This window comes from Oncorhynchus masou, chromosome 31 (genome assembly GCF_036934945.1).
Source record: "Oncorhynchus masou masou isolate Uvic2021 chromosome 31, UVic_Omas_1.1, whole genome shotgun sequence".
Lineage (NCBI taxonomy): Eukaryota > Metazoa > Chordata > Actinopteri > Salmoniformes > Salmonidae > Oncorhynchus > Oncorhynchus masou.
In genome coordinates this window covers 102,658,181-102,679,692 of record NC_088242.1, presented here as the reverse complement: position 1 = coordinate 102,679,692, position 21,512 = coordinate 102,658,181, and the positions used below count along the sequence as shown (strand labels likewise).

The 21,512-nt window shown below is 60.2% G+C and overlaps 1 protein-coding gene across 1 annotated transcript in view; it reads right to left on the bottom strand.

Moving 5' to 3' along the window:
- The window catches only part of LOC135525090 (nucleoside diphosphate kinase homolog 7-like), an 88,955-nt gene that overhangs the window by 58,166 nt on the left and 9,277 nt on the right, over positions 1 to 21,512 (bottom strand). The window lies entirely within an intron of this gene.

Here is a 21,512-nt window from a genome sequence, read left to right as displayed (position 1 = left end):
CAGTAACCTAGCACAGTGACCTAGCACAGTGACCTAACACAGTGACCTAGCACAGTGACCTAGCACAGTGACCTAACACAGTGACCTAGCACAGTAACCTAGCACAGTGACCTAACACAGTGACCTAACACAGTGACCCAACACAGTGACCTAGCACAGTGACCTAACACAGTGACCTAGCACAGTAACCTAGCACAGTGACCTAGCACAGTGACCTAACACAGTGACCTAGCACAGTGACCTAGCACAGTGACCTAACACAGTGACCTAGCACAGTAACCTAGCACAGTGACCTAGCACAGTAACCTAACACAGTAACCTAGCACAGTGACCTAACACAGTGACCTAGCACAGTAACCTAGCACAGTGACCTAACACAGTAACCTAGCACAGTGACCTAGCACAGTGACCTAACACAGTGACCTAGCACAGTGACCTAACACAGTAACCTAGCACAGTGACCTAACACAGTAACCTAGCACAGTGACCTAGCACAGTAACCTAGCACAGTGACCTAGCACAGTGACCTAACACAGTGACCTAGCACAGTAACCTAGCACAGTGACCTAACACAGTGACCTAGCACAGTAACCTAGCACAGTGACCTAGCACAGTAACCTAACACAGTAACCTAGCACAGTGACCTAACACAGTGACCTAGCACAGTGACCTAGCACAGTGACCCAGCACAGTGACCTAGCACAGTGACCTAGCACAGTGACCTAACACAGTAACCTAGCACAGTGACCTAACACAGTAACCTAGCACAGTGACCTAGCACAGTAACCTAGCACAGTGACCTAACACAGTAACCTAGCACAGTGACCTAGCACAGTGACCTAACACAGTGACCTAGCACAGTGACCTAACACAGTAACCTAGCACAGTGACCTAACACAGTAACCTAGCACAGTGACCTAGCACAGTAACCTAGCACAGTGACCTAACACAGTAACCTAGCACAGTGACCTAGCACAGTGACCCAACACAGTGACCTAGCACAGTGACCTAGCACAGTGACCTAGCACAGTGACCTAACACAGTGACCTAACACAGTGACCTAGCACAGTGACCTAGCACAGTGACCTAACACAGTGACCTAGCACAGTAACCTAGCACAGTGACCTAGCACAGTGACCTAGCACAGTAACCTAGCACAGTGACCTAGCACAGTGACCTAGCACAGTAACCTAGCACAGTGACCTAGCACAGTGACCTAGCACAGTGACCTAGCACAGTGACCTAACACAGTAACCTAGCACAGTGACCTAGCACAGTGACCTAGCACAGTGACATAACACAGTGACCTAGCACAGTAACCTAGCACAGTGACCTAGCACAGTGACCTAACACAGTAACCTAGCACAGTGACCTAGCACAGTGACCCAACACAGTAACCTAGCACAGTAACCTAGCACAGTGACCTAACACAGTGACCTAGCACAGTGACCCAACACAGTTACCCAACACAGTGACCCAGCACAGTGACCCAGCACAGTGACCTAGCACAGTGACCCAGCACAGTGACCCAGCACAGTGACCTAGCACAGTGACCTAGCACAGTGACCCAGCACAGTGACCCAGCACAGTGACCTAGCACAGTGACCTAGCACAGTGACCTAGCACAGTGACCCAGCACAGTGACCTAGCACAGTGACCTAGCACAGTGACCTAGCACAGTGACCTAACACAGTGACCTAGCACAGTGACCTAGCACAGTGACCCAGCACAGTGACCTAGCACAGTGACCTAGCACAGTGACCTAGCACAGTGACCTAGCACAGTGACCTAACACAGGTTAACGGACCCTAATGATCTAACAGAGGTTAAGGATGCAGGTTAAAAGTGTTGTGTTCAAGACCAAGACCGGGTAGGGTTAGGGTCACTGGGTAAATCGAGTCCAAGTCAAGACCATGACCAGAGGGGAGTGGGGAGACCGAGTCAAGACCATGACCAGAGGGGAGTGGGGAGACCGAGTCAAGACCATGACCAGAGGGGAGTGGGGAGACAGAGTCAAGACCATGACCAGAGGGGAGTGGGGAGACAGAGTCAAGACCAAGACCAGAGGGGAGTGGGGAGACCGAGTCAAGACCAAGACCAGAGGGGAGTGGGGAGACCGAGTCAAGACCATGACCAGAGGGGAGTGGGGAGACAGAGTCAAGACCATGACCAGAGGGGAGTGGGGAGACAGAGTCAAGACCATGACCAGAGGGGAGTGGGGAGACAGAGTCAAGACCATGACCAGAGGGGAGTGGGGAGACAGAGTCAAGACCATGACCAGAGGGGAGTGGGGAGACAGAGTCAAGACCAAGACCAGAGGGGAGTGGGGAGACCATGACCAGAGGGGAGTGGGGAGACCATGACCAGAGGGGAGTGGGGAGACCATGACCAGAGGGGAGTGGGGAGACCATGACCTGAGGGGAGTGGGGGAGACCAGAGTCAAGACCAAGACCAGAGGGGAGTGGGGAGACCATGACCAAAGGGGAGACAGAGTCAAGACCATGACCAGAGGGGAGTGGGGAGACCATGACCAGAGGGGAGTGGGGAGACCATGACCAGAGGGGAGTGAGGAGACCATGACCAGAGGGGAGTGGGAGACCATGACCAGAGGGGAGTGGGGAGACCATGACCAGAGGGGAGTGGGGAGACCATGACCAGAGGGGAGTGGGAGACCATGACCAGAGGGGAGTGGGGAGACCATGACCAGAGGGGAGTGGGGAGACCATGACCAGAGGGGAGTGGGAGAGACCCATGACCAGAGGGGAGTGGGGAGACCATGACCAGAGGGGAGTGGGGAGACCATGACCAGAGGGAGTGAGGAGACCATGACCAGAGGGGAGTGGGAGAGACCAGTGGGGAGACCATGAGGGGAGTGGGGAGACCATGACCAGAGGGGAGTGGGGAGACCATGACCAGAGTGGGGGGGAGTGAGTGGGGAGACCATGACCAGAGGGGAGGGAGACCATGACCAGAGGGGAGTGGGGAGACCATGACCAGAGGGGAGTGGGGAGACCATGACCAGAGGGGAGTGGGGAGACCATGACCAGAGGGGAGTGGGAGACCATGACCAGAGGGGAGTGGGGAGACCATGACCAGAGGGGAGACAGAGTCAAGACCATGACCAGAGGGGAGTGGGGAGACCATGACCAGAGGGGAGTGGGGAGACCATGACCAGAGGGGAGTGGGGAGACCATGACCAGAGGGGAGTGGGGAGACCATGACCAGAGGGGAGTGGGAGACCATGACCAGAGGGGAGTGGGGAGACCAAGACCAGAGGTGAGTGGGGAGACCATGACCAGAGGGGAGTGGGGAGACCATGACCAGTGGGGAGTGGGGAGACCATGACCAGAGGGGGTGTGGGAGACCATGACCAGAGGGGAGTGGGGAGACCATGACCAGAGGGGAGTGTGGAGACCATGACCAGAGGGGAGTGGGGAGACCATGACCTGAGGGGAGACAGAGTCAAGACCATGACCAGAGGGGAGTGGGGAGACCATGACCAAAGGGGAGACAGAGTCAAGACCATGACCAGAGGGGAGACAGAGTCAAGACCATGACCAGAGGGGAGTGGGGAGACCATGACCAGAGGGGAGTGAGGAGACCATGACCAGAGGGGAGTGGGGAGAACATGACCAGAGGGGAGTGGGGAGACCATGACCAGAGGGGAGTGGGGAGACCATGACCAGAGGGGAGTGGGGAGACCATGACCAGAGGGGAGTGGGGAGACCATGACCAGAGGGGAGACAGAGTCAAGACCATGACCAGAGGGGAGTGGGGAGACCATGACCAGAGGGGAGTGGGGAGACCATGACCAGAGGGGAGTGGGGAGACCATGACCAGAGGGGAGTGGGGAGACCATGACCTGAGGGGAGTGGGGGAGACCATGACCAGAGGGGAGTGGGGAGACCATGACCAGAGGGGAGTGGGGAGACCATGACCAGAGGGGAGGGGAGACCATGACCAGAGGGGAGTGGGGAGACCATGACCAGAGGGGAGTGGGGAGACCATGACCAGAGGGGAGTGGGGAGACCATGACCAGAGGGGAGACAGAGACCATGACCAAGACCATGACCAGAGGGGAGTGGGGAGACCATGACCAGAGGGGAGTGGGAGACCAGACCAGAGGGGAGTGGGGAGACCATGACCAGAGGGGAGTGGGGAGACCATGACCAGAGGGGAGTGGGGAGACCATGACCAGAGGGGAGTGGGGAGACCATGACCAGAGGGGAGTGGGGAGACCATGACCAGAGGGGAGTGGGGAGACCATGACCAGAGGGGAGTGGGGAGACCATGACCAGAGGGGTGGGGAGACCATGACCAGAGGGGAGTGGGAGACCAGACCAGAGGGGAGTGGGGAGACCATGACCAGGGGAGTGGGGAGACCATGACCAGAGAGTGGGGACCATGACCAGAGGGGGGAGACCATGACCAGAGGGGAGTGGGGAGACCATGACCAGAGGGGAGTGGGGAGACCATGACCAGAGGGGAGTGGGGAGACCATGACCAGAGGGGAGTGGGGAGACCATGACCAGAGGGGAGTGGGGAGACCATGACCAGAGGGGAGTGGGGAGACCATGACCAGAGGGGAGTGGGAGACCATGACCAGAGGGAGACAGATGGGAGTGGGGAGACCATGACCAGAGGGGAGTGGGGAGACCATGACCAGAGGGGAGTGGGGAGTCAAGACCATGACCAGAGGGGAGTGGGAGAGACCATGACCAGAGGGGAGTGGGGAGACCATGACCAGAGGGGAGTGGGAGTCAAGACCATGACCAGAGGGGAGTGGGGAGACCATGACCAGAGGGGAGACAGAGTCAAGACCATGACCAGAGGGGAGACAGAGTCATGACCAGAGGGGAGTGGGAGTCAAGACCATGACCAGAGGGGAGTGGGGAGTCAAGACCATGACCAGAGGGGAGTGGGGAGACCATGACCAGAGGGGAGTGGGAGACCATGACCAGAGAGTGGGGAGACCATGACCAGGGGAGACAGAGTCATGACCAGAGGGGAGTGGGGAGACCATGACCTGAGGGGAGACAGAGTCAAGACCATGACCAGAGGGGAGGGGAGACCATGACCAGAGGGAGTGGGGAGACCATGACCAGAGGGGAGTGGGGATGACCAGAGGGGAGTGGGGAGACCATGACCAGGGGAGTGGGGAGACCATGACCAGAGGGGAGTGGGGAGACCATGACCAGAGGGGAGTGGGGAGACCATGACCAGAGGGGAGACAGAGTCAAGACCATGACCAGAGTGGGGAGATGACCAGAGGGGAGACCATGACCAGAGGGGAGTGGGGAGACCATGACCAGAGGGGAGTGACCAGAGGGGAGTGAGGAGACCATGACCAGAGGGGAGTGGGGAGACCATGACCAGAGGGGAGTGGGGAGACCATGACCAGAGGGGAGTGGGGAGACCATGACCAGAGGGGAGTGGGGAGACCATGACCAGAGGGGAGTGGGGAGACCATGACCAGAGGGGAGTGGGGAGACCATGACCAGAGGGGAGTGGGGAGACCATGACCAGAGGGGAGTGGGAGACCAGACCAGGGGAGTGTGGAGACCATGACCAGAGGGGAGTGGGGAGACCATGACCAGAGGGGAGTGGGGAGACCATGACCAGAGGGGAGTGGGGAGACCATGACCAGAGGGGAGTGGGGAGACCATGACCAGAGGGGAGTGGGGAGACCATGACCAGAGGGGAGACAGAGGGAGACCATGACCAGAGGGGAGTGGGGAGACCATGACCAGAGGGGAGTGGGGAGACCATGACCAGAGGGGAGTGGGAGTCAAGACCATGACCAGAGGGGAGTGGGGAGACCATGACCAGAGGGGAGTGGGAGTCAAGACCATGACCAGAGGGGAGTGGGGAGACCATGACCAGAGGGGAGACAGAGTCAAGACCATGACCAGAGGGGAGACAGAGTCCTGACCAGAGGGGAGTGGGGAGTCAAGACCATGACCAGAGGGGAGTGGGGAGTCAAGACCATGACCAGAGGGGAGTGGGGAGACCATGACCAGAGGGGAGTGGGGAGACCATGACCAGAGGGGAGTGGAGTCATGGGGAGACCATGACCAGAGGGGAGTGGGGAGACCATGACCTGAGGGGAGACAGAGTCAAGACCATGACCAGAGGGGAGTGGGGAGACCATGACCAAAGGGGAGACAGAGTCAAGACCATGACCAGAGGGGAGTGGGGAGACCATGACCAGAGGGGAGTGGGGAGACCATGACCAGAGGGGAGTGAGGAGACCATGACCAGAGGGGAGTGGGGAGACCATGACCAGAGGGGAGTGGGGAGACCATGACCAGAGGGGAGTGAGGAGACCATGACCAGAGGGGAGTGGGGAGACCATGACCAGAGGGGAGTGGGAGGAGACCATGACCAGATGGGAGTGGGGAGACCATGACCAGAGGGGAGTGGGGAGACCATGACCAGAGGGGAGTGGGGAGTCAAGACCATGACCAGAGGGGAGTGGGGAGACCATGACCAGAGGGGAGACAGAGTCAAGACCATGACCAGAGGGGAGACAGAGTCATGACCAGACCATGACCAGGGGAGTGGGGAGTCAAGACCATGACCAGAGGGGAGGGAGACCATGGGAGACCATGACCAGAGGGGAGTGGGGAGACCATGACCAGAGGGGAGTGGGGAGACCATGACCAGAGGGGAGACAGAGTCAAGACCATGACCAGAGGGGAGTGGGGAGACCATGACCAGAGGGGAGTGGGGAGACCATGACCAGAGGGGAGTGGGGAGACCATGACCAGAGGGGAGTGGGGAGTCTAGACCATGACCAGAGGGGAGTGGGGAGACCATGACCAGAGGGGAGTGGGGAGACCATGACCAGAGGGGAGTGGGGAGACCATGACCAGAGGGGAGACAGAGTCAAGACCATGACCAGGGGAGTGGGGAGACCATGACCAGAGGGGAGTGGGGAGACCATGACCAGAGGGGAGTGGGGAGACCATGACCAGAGGGGAGTGGGAGACCATGACAGAGGGGAGTGGGGAGACCATGACCAGAGGGGAGTGGGGAGACCATGACCAGAGGGAGTGGGGAGACCATGACCAGAGGGGAGTGGGGAGACCATGACCAGAGGGGAGTGGGGAGACCATGACCAGAGGGGAGTGGGGAGACCATGACCAGAGGGGAGTGGGGAGACCATGACCAGAGGGGAGTGGGGAGACCATGACCAGAGGGGAGTGGGGAGACCATGACCAGAGGGGAGTGGGAGACCATGACCAGAGGGGAGTGGGGAGACCATGACCAGAGGGGAGTGGGGAGTGGGGAGACCATGACCAGAGGGGAGTGGGGAGACCATGACCAGAGGGGAGTGGGGAGACCATGACCAGAGGGGAGTGGGGAGACCATGACCAGAGGGGAGTGGGGAGACCATGACCAGAGGGGAGTGGGGAGACCATGACCAGAGGGGAGTGGGGAGACCATGACCAGAGGGGAGTGGGAGTCAAGACCATGACCAGAGGGGAGTGGGGAGACCATGACCAGAGGGGAGACCATGACCAGGGAGTCAAGACCATGACCAGAGGGGAGTGGGGAGACCATGACCAGAGGGGAGACAGAGTCAAGACCATGACCAGAGGGGAGACAGAGTCATGACCAGAGGGGAGTGGGGAGTCAAGACCATGACCAGAGGGGAGTGGGGAGTCAAGACCATGACCAGAGGGGAGTGGGGAGACCATGACCAGAGGGGAGTGGGGAGACCATGACCAGAGGGGAGACAGAGTCATGACCAGAGGGGAGTGGGGAGACCATGACCAGAGGGGAGTGGGGAGACCATGACCTGAGGGGAGACAGAGTCAAGACCATGACCAGAGGGGAGTGGGGAGACCATGACCAAGGGGAGACAGAGTCAAGACCATGACCAGAGGGGAGTGGGGAGACCATGACCAGAGGGGAGTGGGGAGACCATGACCAGAGGGGAGTGAGGAGACCATGACCAGAGGGGAGTGGGGAGACCATGACCAGAGGGGAGTGGGGAGACCATGACCAGAGGGGAGTGGGGAGACCATGACCAGAGGGGAGTGAGGAGACCATGACCAGAGGGGAGTGGGGAGACCATGACCAGAGGGGAGTGGGGAGACCATGACCAGAGGGGAGTGGGGAGACCATGACCAGAGGGGAGTGGGGAGACCATGACCTGAGGGGAGTGGGGAGACCATGACCAGAGGGGAGTGGGGAGACCATGACCAGAGGGGAGTGGGGAGACCATGACCAGAGGGGAGTGGGGAGACCATGACCAGAGGGGAGTGGGGAGACCATGACCAGAGGGGAGTGGGGAGACCATGACCAGAGGGGAGTGGGGAGACCATGACCAGAGGGAGACAGAGTCAAGACCATGACCAGAGGGGAGTGGGGAGACCATGACCAGAGGGGAGTGGGGAGACCATGACCAGAGGGGAGTGGGGAGACCATGACCAGAGGGGAGTGGGGAGACCATGACCAGAGGGGAGTGGGGAGACCATGACCAGAGGGGAGTGAGGAGACCATGACCAGAGGGGAGTGGGGAGACCATGACCAGAGGGGAGTGGGGAGACCATGACCAGAGGGGAGTGGGAGACCATGACCAGAGGGGAGTGGGGAGACCATGACCAGAGGGGAGTGGGGAGACCATGACCAGAGGGGAGTGGGGAGACCATGACCAGAGGGGAGTGGGGAGACCATGACCATTGGGGAGTGTGGAGACCATGACCAGAGGGAAGTGGGGAGACCATGACCAGAGGGGAGTGGGGAGACCATGACCTGAGGGGAGTGGGGAGACCATGACCAGAGGGGAGTGGGGAGACCATGACCAGAGGGGAGTGGGGAGACCATGACCAGAGGGGAGACAGAGTCAAGACCATGACCAGAGGGGAGTGGGAGACCATGACCAGAGGGGAGACAGAGTCAAGACCATGACCAGAGGGAGTGGGGAGACCATGACCAGAGGGGAGTGGGGAGACCATGACCAGAGGGGAGTGGGGAGACCATGACCAGAGGGGAGTGGGGAGACCATGACCAGAGGGGAGTGGGGGAGACCATGACCAGAGGGGAGTGGGGAGTCAAGACCATGACCAGAGGGGAGTGGGGAGACCATGACCAGAGGGGAGTGGGGAGACCATGACCAGAGGGGAGTGGGAGTCAAGACCATGACCAGAGGGGAGTGGGGAGTCAAGACCATGACCAGAGGGGAGTGGGGAGACCATGACCAGAGGGGAGACAGAGTCAAGACCATGACCAGAGGGGAGACAGAGTCATGACCAGAGGGGAGTGGGGAGTCAAGACCATGACCAGAGGGGAGTGGGGAGACCATGACCAGAGGGGAGTGGGGAGACCATGACCAGAGGGGAGACAGAGTCATGACCAGAGGGGAGTGTGGAGACCATGACCAGAGGGGAGTGGGAGTCAAGACCATGACCAGAGGGGAGTGGGGAGACCATGACCAGAGGGGAGTGGGGAGTCAAGACCATGACCAGAGGGGAGTGGGGAGACCATGACCAGAGGGGAGTGGGAGTCAAGACCATGACCAGAGGGGAGTGGGGAGACCATGACCAGAGGGGAGTGGGAGTCAAGACCATGACCAGAGGGGAGTGGGGAGACCATGACCAGAGGGGAGTGGGGAGTCAAGACCATGACCAGAGGGGAGTGGGAGACCATGACCAGAGGGAGTGGGGAGACCATGACCAGAGGGGAGACAGAGTCATGACCAGAGGGGAGTGGGGAGACCATGACCAGAGGGGAGTGGGGAGACCATGACCAGAGGGGAGACAGAGTCAAGACCATGACCAGAGGGAGTGGGGAGACCATGACCAGAGGGGAGTGGGGAGACCATGACCAGAGGGGAGTGAGGAGACCATGACCAGAGGGGAGTGGGGAGACCATGACCAGAGGGGAGTGGGGAGACCATGACCAGAGGGGAGTGGGGAGACCATGACCAGAGGGGAGTGGGGAGACCATGACCAGAGGGGAGTGGGGAGACCATGACCAGAGGGGAGACAGAGTCTAGACCATGACCAGAGGGGAGTGGGGAGACCATGACCAGAGGGGAGTGGGGAGACCATGACCAGAGGGAGTGGGGAGACCATGACCAGAGGGGAGTGGGGAGACCATGACCAGAGGGGAGGGGAGACCATGACCAGAGGGGAGTGGGGAGACCATGACCAGAGGGGAGTGGGGAGACCATGACCAGAGGGGAGTGGGGAGACCATGACCAGAGGGGAGTGGGGAGACCATGACCAGAGGGGAGTGGGGAGACCATGACCAGAGGGGAGTGGGGAGACCATGACCAGAGGGGAGTGGGGAGACCATGACCAGAGGGGAGTGTGGAGACCATGACCAGAGGGGAGTGGGGAGACCATGACCAGAGGGGAGTGGGGAGACCATGACCTGAGGGGAGTGGGGAGACCATGACCAGAGGGGAGTGGGGAGACCATGACCAGAGGGGAGTGGGGAGACCATGACCAGAGGGGAGTGGGGAGACCATGACCAGAGGGGAGTGGGGAGACCATGACCAGAGGGGAGACAGAGTCAAGACCATGACCAGAGGGGAGTGGGGAGACCATGACCAGAGGGGAGAGGGGAGACCATGACCAGAGGGGAGTGGGGAGACCATGACCAGAGGGAGACAGAGTCAAGACCATGACCAGAGGGGAGTGGGGAGACCATGACCAGAGGGGAGACAGAGTCAAGACCATGACCAGAGGGGAGTGGGGAGACCATGACCAGAGGGGAGTGGGGAGACCATGACCAGAGGGGAGTGGGGAGACCATGACCAGAGGGGAGTGGGGAGACCATGACCAGAGGGGAGAGGGGAGTGGGAGACCATGACCAGAGGGGAGTGGGAGACCATGACCAGAGGGGAGTGGGGAGACCATGACCAGAGGGGAGTGGGGAGACCATGACCAGAGGGGAGTGGGGAGACCATGACCAGAGGGGAGTGGGGAGACCATGACCAGAGGGGAGTGGGGAGACCATGACCAGAGGGAGTGGGGAGACCATGACCAGAGTGGGGAGTGGGGAGACCATGACCAGAGGGGAGACAGAGTCATGACCAGAGGGGAGTGGGGAGACCATGACCAGAGGGGAGTGGGGAGACCATGACCTGAGGGGAGACAGAGTCAAGACCATGACCAGAGGGGAGTGGGGAGACCATGACCAGAGGGGAGTGGGGAGACCATGACCAGAGGGGAGACAGAGTCATGACCAGAGGGGAGTGGGGAGACCATGACCAGAGGGGAGTGGGGAGACCATGACCAGAGGGGAGTGGGGAGACCATGACCAGAGGGGAGTGGGGAGACCATGACCAGAGGGGAGTGGGGGACCATGACCAGAGGGGAGGGGAGACCATGACCTGAGGGGAGTGGGGAGACCATGACCAGAGGGGAGTGGGGAGACCATGACCAGAGGGGAGTGGGGAGACCATGACCAGAGGGGAGTGGGGAGACCATGACCAGAGGGGAGTGGGGAGACCATGACCAGAGGGGAGTGGGGAGACCATGACCAGAGGGGAGTGGGGAGACCATGACCAGAGGGGAGTGGGGAGACCATGACCAGAGGGGAGACAGAGTCAAGACCATGACCAGAGGGGAGTGGGGAGACCATGACCAGAGGGGAGTGGGGAGACCATGACCAGAGGGGAGTGGGGAGACCATGACCAGAGGGGAGTGGGGAGACCATGACCAGAGGGGAGTGGGGAGACCATGACCAGAGGGGAGTGAGGAGACCATGACCAGAGGGGAGTGGGGAGACCATGACCAGAGGGGAGTGGGAGACCATGACCAGAGGGGAGTGGGGAGACCATGACCAGAGGGGAGTGGGGAGACCATGACCAGAGGGGAGTGGGGAGACCATGACCAGAGGGGAGTGGGGAGACCATGACCAGAGGGGAGTGGGGAGACCATGACCAGAGGGGAGTGTGGAGACCATGACCAGAGGGAAGTGGGGAGACCATGACCAGAGGGAGTGGGGAGACCATGACCTGAGGGGAGTGGGGAGACCATGACCAGAGGGGAGTGGGGAGACCATGACCAGAGGGGAGTGGGGAGACCATGACCAGAGGGGACAGAGTCAAGACCATGACCAGAGGGGAGTGGGGAGACCATGACCAGAGGGGAGTGGGGAGACCATGACCAGAGGGGAGACAGAGTCAAGACCATGACCAGAGGGGAGTGGGGAGACCATGACCAGAGGGGAGTGGGGAGACCATGACCAGAGGGGAGTGGGGAGACCATGACCAGAGGGGAGTGGGGAGACCATGACCAGAGGGGAGTGGGAGACCATGACCAGAGGGGAGTGAGGAGACCATGACCAGAGGGGAGTGGGGAGACCATGACCAGAGGGGAGTGGGGAGACCATGACCAGAGGGGAGTGGGGAGACCATGACCAGAGGGAGTGGGGAGACCATGACCAGAGGGGAGTGGGGAGACCATGACCAGAGGGGAGTGGGGAGACCATGACCAGAGGGGAGTGGGGAGACCATGACCAGAGGGGAGTGTGGAGACCATGACCAGAGGGGAGTGGGGAGACCATGACCTGAGGGGAGTGGGGAGACCATGACCAGAGGGGAGTGGGGAGACCATGACCAGAGGGGAGTGGGGAGACCATGACCAGAGGGGAGACAGAGTCAAGACCATGACCAGAGGGGAGTGGGGAGACCATGACCAGAGGGGAGACAGAGTCAAGACCATGACCAGAGGGGAGTGGGAGACCATGACCAGAGGGGAGTGGGAGACCATGACCAGAGGGGAGTGGGGAGACCATGACCAGAGGGGAGTGGGAGACCATGACCAGAGGGGAGTGGGGAGACCATGACCAGAGGGAGGGGAGTCAAGACCATGACCAGAGGGGAGTGGGGAGACCATGACCAGAGGGGAGTGGGGAGAGACCATGACCAGAGGGGAGTGGGGAGTCAAGACCATGACCAGAGGGGAGTGGGGAGACCATGACCAGAGGGGAGTGAGGAGACCATGACCAGAGGGGAGACAGAGTCAAGACCATGACCAGAGGGGAGACAGAGACCATGACCAGAGGGGAGTGGGGAGACCATGACCAGAGGGGAGTGGGAGACCATGACCAGAGGGGAGTGGGAGACCATGACCAGAGGAGACAGAGTCATGACCAGAGGGGAGTGTGGAGACCATGACCAGAGGGGAGTGGGGAGTCAAGACCATGACCAGAGGGGAGTGGGGAGACCATGACCAGAGGGGAGTGGGGAGTCAAGACCATGACCAGAGGGGAGTGGGAGACCATGACCAGAGGGGAGTGGGGAGTCAAGACCATGACCAGAGGGGAGTGGGGGAGACCATGACCAGAGGGGAGTGGGAGTCAAGACCATGACCAGAGGGGAGTGGGGAGACCATGACCAGAGGGGAGTGGGAGTCAAGACCATGACCAGAGGGGAGTGGGGAGACCATGACCAGAGGGGAGACAGAGTCAAGACCATGACCAGAGGGGAGACAGAGTCATGACCAGAGGGGAGTGGGAGTCAAGACCATGACCAGAGGGGAGTGGGGAGTCAAGACCATGACCAGAGGGGAGTGGGGAGACCATGACCAGAGGGGAGTGGGGAGACCATGACCAGAGGAGACAGAGTCATGACCAGAGGGGAGTGGGAGACCATGACCAGAGGGGAGTGGGAGACCATGACCAGAGGGGAGACAGAGTCAAGACCATGACCAGAGGGGAGTGGGGAGACCATGACCAGAGGGGAGTGGGGAGACCATGACCAGAGGGGAGGGAGACCATGACCAGAGGGGAGTGGGGAGACCATGACCAGAGGGGAGTGGGGAGACCATGACCAGAGGGGAGTGGGAGACCATGACCAGAGGGGAGTGGGGAGACCATGACCAGAGGGGAGTGGGGAGACCATGACCAGAGGGGAGACAGAGTCAAGACCATGACCAGAGGGGAGTGGGAGACCATGACCAGAGGGGAGTGGGGAGACCATGACCAGAGGGGAGTGGGGGAGACCATGACCAGAGGGGAGTGGGAGACCATGACCAGAGGGGAGTGGGGAGACCATGACCAGAGGGGAGTGGGGAGACCATGACCAGAGGGGAGTGGGGAGACCATGACCAGAGGGGAGTGGGAGACCATGACCAGAGGGGAGTGGGGAGACCATGACCAGAGGGGAGTGGGGAGACCATGACCAGAGGGGAGTGGGGAGACCATGACCAGAGGGGAGTGGGGAGACCATGACCAGAGGGGAGTGTGGAGACCATGACCAGAGGGGAGTGGGGAGACCATGACCAGAGGGGAGTGGGGAGACCATGACCTGAGGGGAGTGGGGAGACCATGACCAGAGGGGAGTGGGGAGACCATGACCAGAGGGGAGTGGGGAGACCATGACCAGAGGGGAGTGGGGAGACCATGACCAGAGGGGAGTGGGGAGACCATGACCAGAGGGGAGACAGAGTCAAGACCATGACCAGAGGGGAGTGGGGAGACCATGACCAGAGGGGAGTGGGGAGACCATGACCAGAGGGGAGTGGGGAGACCATGACCAGAGGGGAGACAGAGTCAAGACCATGACCAGAGGGGAGTGGGGAGACCATGACCAAAGGGGAGACAGAGTCAAGACCATGACCAGAGGGGAGTGGGGAGACCATGACCAGAGGGAGTGGGGAGACCATGACCAGAGGGGAGTGAGGAGACCATGACCAGAGGGGAGTGGGGAGACCATGACCAGAGGGGAGTGGGGAGACCATGACCAGAGGGGAGTGGGGAGACCATGACCAGAGGGGAGTGAGGAGACCATGACCAGAGGGGAGTGGGGAGACCATGACCAGAGGGGAGTGGGGAGACCATGACCAGAGGGGAGTGGGGAGACCATGACCAGAGGGGAGTGAGGAGACCATGACCAGAGGGGAGTGGGGAGACCATGACCAGAGGGGAGTGGGGAGACCATGACCAGAGGGGAGTGGGGAGACCATGACCAGAGGGAGTGGGGAGACCATGACCAGAGGGAGTGGGGAGACCATGACCAGAGGAGACAGAGTCATGACCAGAGGGGAGTGGGGAGACCATGACCAGAGGGGAGTGGGGAGACCATGACCTGAGGGGAGACAGAGTCAAGACCATGACCAGAGGGAGTGGGAGACCATGACCAGAGGGGAGTGGGGAGACCATGACCAGAGGGGAGACAGAGTCATGACCAGAGGGGAGTGGGGAGACCATGACCAGAGGGGAGTGAGGAGACCATGACCAGAGGGGAGTGGGGAGACCATGACCAGAGGGGAGTGGGGAGACCATGACCAGAGGGGAGTGGGGAGACCATGACCAGAGGGGAGTGGGGAGACCATGACCTGAGGGGAGTGGGGAGACCATGACCAGAGGGGAGTGGGGAGACCATGACCAGAGGGGAGTGGGGTGACCATGACCAGAGGGGAGTGGGGAGACCATGACCAGAGGGGAGTGGGGAGACCATGACCAGAGGGGAGTGGGGAGACCATGACCAGAGGGGAGTGGGGAGACCATGACCAGAGGGAGACAGAGTCAAGACCATGACCAGAGGGGAGTGGGGAGACCATGACCAGAGGGGAGTGGGGAGACCATGACCAGAGGGGAGTGGGGAGACCATGACCAGAGGGGAGTGGGGAGACCATGACCAGAGGGGAGTGGGAGACCATGACCAGAGGGAGTGAGGAGACCATGACCAGAGGGGAGTGGGGAGACCATGACCAGAGGGGAGTGGGGAGACCATGACCAGAGGGGAGTGGGGAGACCATGACCAGAGGGGAGTGGGGAGACCATGACCAGAGGGGAGTGGGGAGACCATGACCAGAGGGGAGTGGGGAGACCATGACCAGAGGGGAGTGGGGAGACCATGACCAGAGGGGAGTGTGGAGACCATGACCAGAGGGAAGTGGGGAGACCATGACCAGAGGGGAGTGGGAGACCATGACCTGAGGGAGTGGGGAGACCATGACCAGAGGGGAGTGGGGAGACCATGACCAGAGGGGAGTGGGGAGACCATGACCAGAGGGGAGACAGAGTCAAGACCATGACCAGAGGGGAGTGGGGAGACCATGACCAGAGGGGAGACAGAGTCAAGACCATGACCAGAGGGGAGTGGGGAGACCATGACCAGAGGGGAGTGGGGAGACCATGACCAGAGGGGAGTGGGGAGACCATGACCAGAGGGGAGTGGGGAGACCATGACCAGAGGGGAGTGGGGAGACCATGACCAGAGGGGAGTGGGGAGACCATGACCAGAGGGGAGTGGGGAGACCATGACCAGAGGGGAGTGGGGAGACCATGACCAGAGGGGAGTGGGGGAGTCAAGACCATGACCAGAGGGGAGTGGGGAGACCATGACCAGAGGGGAGTGGGGAGACCATGACCAGAGGGGAGTGGGGAGTCAAGACCATGACCAGAGGGGAGTGGGGAGTCAAGACCATGACCAGAGGGGAGTGGGGAGACCATGACCAGAGGGGAGACAGAGTCAAGACCATGACCAGAGGGGAGACAGAGTCATGACCAGAGGGGAGTGGGGAGTCAAGACCATGACCAGAGGGGAGTGGGAGACCATGACCAGAGGGGAGTGGGGAGACCATGACCAGAGGGGAGACAGAGTCATGACCAGAGGGGAGTGTGGAGACCATGACCAGAGGGGAGTGGGGAGTCAAGACCATGACCAGAGGGGAGTGGGGAGACCATGACCAGAGGGGAGTGGGGAGTCAAGACCATGACCAGAGGGGAGTGGGGAGACCATGACCAGAGGGGAGTGGGGAGTCAAGACCATGACCAGAGGGGAGTGGGGAGACCATGACCAGAGGGGAGTGGGGAGTCAAGACCATGACCAGAGGGGAGTGGGGAGACCATGACCAGAGGGGAGTGGGGAGTCAAGACCATGACCAGAGGGGAGTGGGGAGACCATGACCAGAGGGGAGACAGAGTCAAGACCATGACCAGAGGGGAGACAGAGTCATGACCAGAGGGGAGTGGGGAGTCAAGACCATGACCAGAGGGGAGTGGGGAGTCAAGACCATGACCAGAGGGGAGTGGGGAGACCATGACCAGAGGGGAGTGGGGAGACCATGACCAGAGGGGAGACAGAGTCATGACCAGAGGGGAGTGGGGAGACCATGACCAGAGGGGAGTGGGGAGACCATGACCTGAGGGGAGACAGAGTCAAGACCATGACCAGAGGGGAGTGGGGAGACCATGACCAGAGGGGAGTGGGGAGACCATGACCAGAGGGGAGTGAGGAGACCATGACCAGAGGGGAGTGGGGAGACCATGACCAGAGGGGAGTGGGGAGACCATGACCAGAGGGGAGTGGGGAGACCATGACCAGAGGGGAGTGGGGAGACCATGACCAGAGGGGAGACAGAGTCAAGACCATGACCAGAGGGGAGTGGGGAGACCATGACCAGAGGGGAGTGGGGAGACCATGACCAGAGGGGAGTGGGGAGACCATGACCAGAGGGGAGTGGGGAGACCATGACCAGAGGGGAGTGGGGAGACCATGACCAGAGGGGAGTGGGGAGACCATGACCAGAGGGGAGTGGGGAGACCATGACCAGAGGGGAGTGGGGAGACCATGACCAGAGGGGAGTGGGGAGACCATGACCAGAGGGGAGTGTGGAGACCATGACCAGAGGGGAGTGGGGAGACCATGACCAGAGGGGAGTGGGGAGACCATGACCTGAGGGGAGTGGGGAGACCATGACCAGAGGGGAGTGGGGAGACCATGACCAGAGGGGAGTGGGGAGACCATGACCAGAGGGGAGTGGGAGACCATGACCAGAGGGGAGTGGGGAGACCATGACCAGAGGGGAGACAGAGTCAAGACCATGACCAGAGGGGAGTGGGGAGACCATGACCAGAGGGGAGTGGGGAGACCATGACCAGAGGGGAGTGGGAGACCATGACCAGAGGGGAGACAGAGTCAAGACCATGACCAGAGGGGAGTGGGGAGACCATGACCAAGGGGAGACAGAGTCAAGACCATGACCAGAGGGGAGTGGGGAGACCATGACCAGAGGGGAGTGGGGAGACCATGACCAGAGGGGAGTGAGGAGACCATGACCAGAGGGGAGTGGGGAGACCATGACCAGAGGGGAGTGGGGAGACCATGACCAGAGGGGAGTGGGGAGACCATGACCAGAGGGGAGTGAGGAGACCATGACCAGAGGGGAGTGGGGAGACCATGACCAGAGGGGAGTGGGGAGACCATGACCAGAGGGGAGTGGGGAGACCATGACCAGAGGGGAGTGAGGAGACCATGACCAGAGGGGAGTGGGGAGACCATGACCAGAGGGGAGTGGGGAGACCATGACCAGAGGGGAGTGGGGAGACCATGACCAGAGGGGAGTGAGGAGACCATGACCAGAGGGGAGTGGGGAGACCATGACCAGAGGGGAGTGGGGAGACCATGACCAGAGGGGAGTGGGAGACCATGACCAGAGGGGAGTGGGGAGACCATGACCAGAGGGGAGTGGGGAGACCATGACCAGAGGGGAGTGGGGAGACCATGACCAGAGGGGAGTGGGGAGACCATGACCAGAGGGGAGTGGGGAGACCATGACCAGAGGGGAGACAGAGTCAAGACCATGACCAGAGGGGAGTGGGGAGACCATGACCAGAGGGGAGTGGGGAGACCATGACCAGAGGGGAGTGGGGAGACCATGACCAGAGGGGAGTGGGGAGACCATGACCAGAGGGGAGTGGGGAGACCATGACCAGAGGGGAGTGGGGAGACCATGACCAGAGGGGAGTGAGGAGACCATGACCAGAGGGGAGTGGGGAGACCATGACCAGAGGGGAGTGGGGAGACCATGACCAGAGGGGAGTGGGGAGACCATGACCAGAGGGGAGTGGGGAGACCATGACCAGAGGGGAGTGGGGAGACCATGACCAGAGGGGAGTGGGGAGACCATGACCAGAGGGGAGTGGGGAGACCATGACCAGAGGGGAGACAGAGTCATGACCAGAGGGGAGTGGGGAGACCATGACCAGAGGGGAGACCAAGACCATGATTGTAATTTTGTCAAATCAGGACCATAATAACAGTTCAAAACGTCCAGTATTTCTGTGTTCATATTTCAGAACAACATCTGGGTTCTTTAGACATTAGAATAGTGAAATAATGCATGCTGGGGGAAAATAGAGCCACTGGGCCTTCGAAAAAAAGGGATAAGGATTTATACAATAATAATTATAATAATATTATAATTAACTATTATTTTCAATTATGTTCTGACTTAATCTCGGCAGTTTTTGTTGGAAAGGAAAGGGTTAACACTGAAGAGGGGAAAAAAGATCCAATCAGGATTTTTCTTTGCTGGTCTCTGGGCAGATAAACTGAGCTAGCTAAGTCAGCCATTGGCTAGGCCAACAGAAGTTAGATAAAGGCATCTGCCATTCAACTGTATTAGGGCAAAATGTTGGAGTGACAGTGGAATCAACCGATCACATTTTGACTTGGGAAGGACCGGGTGGGAAAATGGGTGGGACCGGATATTTTGCAGCTGCAGCAAATGTAATCAAAGAGGATGTTGTTGCTCATTTGTTAGCTTCTCCCTTTTCAAGAATAACTTTCAACAAGAAGTTAATTAGGTTTCGAATGAGCATCATGTGGTGAGTGGAACTGTGTTTTTCACTGCAGCTCTGCTGTCAGCCATCTATTGGAAAATAAACTTGTGTGTGAAACATTGTTACATTTAAAGTAGAACTGACAGCATTTTAGCAACACGAAGAAGAAAACAATTCACAAATTTGATGGTCTAAATCAACAACAATGCTTTAAACCATCAGTCTGATTGGCCTGTCAGGACCTGGCTCCCCAGTAGGGTGGGTCAGGGTGGGTCACCATGTGATTGGCCTGTCAGGACCTGGCTCCCCAGTAGGGTGGGTCACCATGTGATTGGCCTGTCAGGACCTGGCTCCCCAGTAGGGTGGGTCACCATGTGATTGGCCTGTCAGGACCTGGCTCCCCAGTAGGGTGGGTCAGGGTGGGTCACCATCTGATTGGCCTGTCAGGACCTGGCTCCCCAGTAGGGGGGGTCAGGGTGGGTCACCATCTGATTGGCCTGTCAGGACCTGGCTCCCCAGTAGGGTGGGTCAGGGTGGGTCACCATCTGATTGGCCTGTCAGGACCTGGCTCCCCAGTAGGGTGGGTCAGTGTGGGTCACCATGTGATTGGCCTGTCAGGACCTGGCTCCCCAGTAGGGTGGGTCAGGGTGGGTCACCATGTGATTGGCCTGTCAGGACCTGGCTCCCCAGTAGGGGGTCAGGGTGGGTCACCATCTGATTGGCCTGTCAGGACCTGGCTCCCCAGTAGGGTGGGTCACCATGTGATTGGCCTGTCAGGACCTGGCTCCCCAGTAGGGTGGGTCAGGGTGGGTCACCATGTGATTGGCCTGTCAGGACCTGGCTCCCCAGTAGGGTGGGTCACCATGTGATTGGCCTGTCAGGACCTGGCTCCCCAGTAGGGGGGTCACCATGTGATTGGCCTGTCAGGACCTGGCTCCCCAGTAGGGTGGGTCACCATGTGATTGGCCTGTCAGGACCTGGCTCCCCAGTAGGGTGGGTCACCATGTGATTGGCCTGTCAGGACCTGGCTCCCCAGTAGGGTGGGTCACCATGTGATTGGCCTGTCAGGACCTGGCTCCCCAGTAGGGTGGGTCACCATGTGATTGGCCTGTCAGGACCTGGCTCCCCAGTAGGGTGGGTCACCATGTGATTGGCCTGTCAGGACCTGGCTCCCCAGTAGGGTGGGTCACCATGTGATTGGCCTGTCAGGACCTGGCTCCCCAGTAGGGGGGTCAGGGTGGGTCACCATGTGATTGGCCTGCCAGGACCTGGCTCCCCAGTAGGGTGGGTCAGGGTGGGTCACCATGTGATTGGCCTGTCAGGACCTGGCTCCCCAGTAGGGGGGGTCAGGGTGGGTCACCATGTGATTGGCCTGTCAGGACCTGGCTCCCCAGTAGGGTGGGTCAGGGTCGGTCACCATATGATTGGCCTGTCAGGACCTGGCTCCCCAGTAGGGGGGGTCAGGGTGGGTCACCATGTGATTGGCCTGTCAGGACCTGGCTCCCCAGTAGGGTGGGTCAGGGTGGGTCACCATGTGATTGGCCTGTCAGGACCTGGCTCCCCAGTAGGGTGGGTCAGGGTGGGTCACCATGTGATTGGCCTGTCAGGACCTGGCTCCCCAGTAGGGTGGGTCACCATGTGATTGGCCTGTCAGGACCTGGCTCCCCAGTAGGGTGGGTCACCATGTGATTGGCCTGTCAGGACCTGGCTCCCCAGTAGGGTGGGTCACCATGTGATTGGCCTGTCAGGACCTGGCTCCCCAGTAGGGTGGGTCACCATGTGATTGGCCTGTCAGGACCTGGCTCCCCAGTAGGGTGGGTCACCATGTGATTGGCCTGTCAGGACCTGGCTCCCCAGTAGGGTGGGTCAGGGTGGGTCACCATGTGATTGGCCTGTCAGGACCTGGCTCCCCAGTAGGGTGGGTCAGGGTGGGTCACCATGTGATTGGCCTGTCAGGACCTGGCTCCCCAGTAGGG